Consider the following 4,128-nt stretch of genomic DNA (forward strand, 5'->3'; position numbering starts at 1 on the left):
TTTACATCACCTTCCCTTTGACGAATGAAACTAAACCACCAGTTTCCTAAAAGTAAGTAAGTAATTATCAAAAGAAGGCACCAAACCGGGAAGGCTATGTAGCACCATCAAATGTGCGGAATAATCAGAGGGCGCTAAATATCAGTTTCCTAAAAGGTTTTTTATATTAATCAACATTTAAAAATGTTCTAAAGATGCATATCCTTATACACTACTGCATCCAACACTAAGAATGGGGTGCAACAATCTAAATCTGTTAAGGATTTACTGTACTGTAGTTTGCACTATAAATTGTTGGGGGGGACAACTATACTTGTCAGAAGAGTGACAAATGTATAATCAATGATAAAAGTTGAGTAAAAGTAAGCTTAAGTTAGTATACTTCACCCATACCTTAATTTGTTTGTTTTTGAAATTTCCAGCAACAAGGACAAATCATTAGTCAAGAAATTATAAGTTGGTCATGTTTAATGTTTTATTAACTTACTGATGATTTTGTACATATGAACATATAATACAATATGATATATAAATTGAAAAAGTCATTTTCCTTCCTTCTTTAAACTGCATCATGAAGATTAAGGAGAGCTGTATCTCTGTAATGGAAAGGAAAAAACAATTAGAATTATTTAACATTTTTAAATCAATAAATTCCACGGAATTGGTTCGTGGCCAACATGCACAGATGACCCCGTGAAGATTAATTTTTAATTAATGTTTACTAAGATACAGTACAGTATCTAATAATACCTTCACTGTCTTGTTCCTACTGGAGACAGTTCCTACAGGCAAGGAAGCTGAAGTAATTTCCAAACTAATTTATAAAAGGAATGTCCAAGTACAGCAGTGTAAACTTAACCGACTGCAAAGTTGGTAACTAGAGCTTGTAACAGATACCGGGCCATAAAAAGATTGAAAACGCCTAACAGAGAGCAAAGGAGAACCACTGACCTCCCACAATGATAAACCTGCCTACTCAAACCTTTAACCACTGCACTGCGCAAAGCGCCCGCAGGCACTTGACTGGGGTGCGTAACGCGCCTCTGGGATCTTATAGGTATAGCGTATGATTCGAAACTTGCAGCTACATGGGGGTTCACATCAGCTTCCTCAGGGCTCTTATAAACAGACGCCATTTTTTTTTTAAATCGTGGGCAACATTCCCGGGTGTGCCTCGGTAATGAGTGAGCAACCAAGGCTGGGGCACGCAGCATGAGCTCACAGCACGGCTGTTCAGCTTGTGACCACAGCATCGCCTAATAATGTCAAAATATATATGTAACTGATATTAATTAGCCATGATAGTATTACTGTACAGAAGAGCCTGAGTGTGATAATGACTGCACAATGTTCAAATATCAGTGAATCAATGCTGTTCACAATGTTCACAGCGTTAGCCTCAGCATCACAGCATTATTTCGTCCATCTAGGATTCTTCAAACGACTTCTTATGTTCCTTTTCAAATAAACTTGTGGTCAATTATTCATTTACAGGATTTAGTGACCAAGATTGTGATAATAGCAGAAGTGTGGTGATAATTAGCGCTGTGTGTAGTATTGTGGGAAGAGGAATTTTGGCGAGGGAGGGAGGGAATCGAGGTAGCGTCACTGTGTGTGGTAGCCACTCTTGTTTTGTTCACCATACTAGCTTAGTGGTTCGCTATGGCGAACACACATGTACATGGGTACATACAATGTGCGTATATAGTCCATCTACTCCATTTCCTCCACCTTCACACAGACCTCTCATTACACACTGCTCATTCTAAAACTTTTTTCATATTTTATTTGTATGTTTCTTCCCCATCTACTTTCTCACAGGTCTGTGCCTGCTTAGGGGCAATCTTAACATACATCATGTTTTCCAGCATGTAACATGATGACAATTATTGTACTATGTACAGTACATGACTGTACTATGACAATTATTTCCAGCGCAAGATATTTTTAGTACTAGAAAGTATCTGGGGAAAATAATGCCTGGAAGTGTGTACACATACGGCCTCCCCCTTAAAAAAGTGTCATGAAAATATTTGTTAATGCTAAGGTGATTCAGATTCTTTACTTCATACAGGCTTACCTGAAATAAACCAGAAGAATCATTGTGGCTTCCATTATTAAAGTACAGTAGTTTATTCATCTTCTTTGAACTTGCCACCATAAAAAGGAATAAATCTGGCAACTGCTTTCCAGTCAGTAAAATAAAGGCCAAGGGTTGCAGCTCCAGCCCCAAAAAATGTTGCAGAGGGGATCCTGAAAAAATCAAAATATACCAATCAGCCATTTATATGAGCTTTCTTCTACTATTAGCAAAATTACCATGATCAATAATATTTTAGATTGATATTATTGAATGAATATAGTACATGTAAAAATCCCATTTTCATGTTCATAAACATTAAAAAGTTCTTATTAAAAGTGCCATTCACTTCACCTGGATAATGACACTAATGTGGGAAATCTTGGCTTATTGAAACTAGTTGCCACCTTTGACCCTGAAACTAGTTGCCACCTTTGACCCTGAAACTAGTTGCCACCTTTGACCCTGTCATGAAAAAACACCTTACTCCACATCATGACATCCACTGATCACCAGTGTTTTCTGAGAAGCATTCATAAAGCCAAGTACTGTACTATGGCCTTATATTCAACTTTACTTCTGATCATGCAAACCATGAAGAGATTTCATAAATACTGTAGTGAGGTACATGGAAGTTGATTTTTGAGCGGAAAACAGTTTGTTAGGATTTTGGAACAAAGTTCATACTCATTTGCATTGGCTGCATTCAAACAATTTTGCAAGATCTTAGCATGAACTTCTATGCTGCTGCCCTGGATTTGAAAGAAATGTTGGTCAGTGAGTCACTCGAAGAATGACTCAAGAATGGAATATTGATGTTAAAAGATGTCAAGAGACAAAAGCAACGAATGGATGATGAGAACTGGAGAGACTTTGTTAACAGCCAAGGAGGAAATGGAAACACGAAGGGAAGACTCGACCATCTTCAGAGATATCGACAAAAGGTTTGCTTCTTTGCATGACACTTGACACCAAGTTTGGGTTCCTTCTCAATGTCGAGGGACTGTGTTATGGCGCCACCACTGACAATAACAATGTAATATAGTGCACAAAATTGGCCAAATTGTACAGCTTTTATGTTGATGGACAGCAGCTATACGAAGAAATTTTGTAGCACAATATTACTATCAAGTCAGGCCAACATGAAAATATAACTTGAAGAGCTTCTTGAATTTATTGTTCAGTATGAAAATAAGAGCATCTTCCCTAATCTTTGAAATGCTATTCAGATAATGCTAACCATCACAGTTTTCATTCCCAGCTGTGAGAGATCATTCGGCAAATTACAATTAACACTTTCGTATTTGAGAGCCTCCATGGGTCAAGCCAGATTGTGATCATAATTTGTCGATTAACAGATTTATGAACTTGGTTTTCGAGCCGATTTTATGGTAAAGTTACCCGAGAGATGAGTGTCAGATGTCTGAACTGGGGCCCAATTTCAGTGCTTGCCATGGATGGTATTTTCCCCCAGATACGCGCCTGTAAATCCCTCCTCAGCTGGGATTTTCCCCAGATATGCGCCTGTAAATCCCTCCTCAGCTGGGATTTTCCCCAGATACGCGCCTGTAAATCCCTCATCAGCTGGGATTTTCCCCAGATACGCGCTTGTAAATCCCTCCTCAGCTGGGATTTTCCCCAGATGCGCGCCTGTAAATCCCTCCTCAGCTGGGATTTTCCCCAGATACGCGCTTGTAAATCCCTCCTCAGCTGGGATTATCCCCAGATGCGTGCCTGTAAATCCCTCCTCAGCTGGGATTATCCCCAGATACGCGTCTGTAAATCCCTCCTCAGCTGGCGAAATGGTCGGCGCATTAAACCCACCTCACAATACCACCAGCTCATTAATAAACATTAATGAGGGGCCACCTACCATGCCTGTAACTGCTGCACTTGTCGCCTTCCAATGGGCAACAAACCAAGAGCTTTCTCAATCATGATCAAGAGGGTTGTTGTTGTTGAAGAAGGTGAGAGAGTCGGCCGGCTACAGTACACACAGCTGAGCGGAGCGGCGAGACAATGGCCACAATATTTGTTGGCCTTCTCGG

The 4,128-nt window shown here is 39.8% G+C and overlaps 1 long non-coding RNA gene across 1 annotated transcript; it reads right to left on the reverse strand.

Moving 5' to 3' along the window:
- Positions 1-450: 450 nt before the first annotated feature.
- On the reverse strand, positions 451-4,113 carry LOC123772984 (uncharacterized). Its single transcript, XR_006774731.2, has 3 exons — positions 3,954-4,113; positions 2,081-2,253; positions 451-596 (listed from the first exon to the last, which is right to left on the reverse strand). It is a non-coding gene; the product is annotated as an uncharacterized lncRNA (long non-coding RNA).
- Positions 4,114-4,128: the final 15 nt, after the last annotated feature.

The sequence above is a fragment of the Procambarus clarkii genome, chromosome 81 (assembly GCF_040958095.1).
Source record: "Procambarus clarkii isolate CNS0578487 chromosome 81, FALCON_Pclarkii_2.0, whole genome shotgun sequence".
In the NCBI taxonomy this organism is placed as follows: domain Eukaryota; kingdom Metazoa; phylum Arthropoda; class Malacostraca; order Decapoda; family Cambaridae; genus Procambarus; species Procambarus clarkii.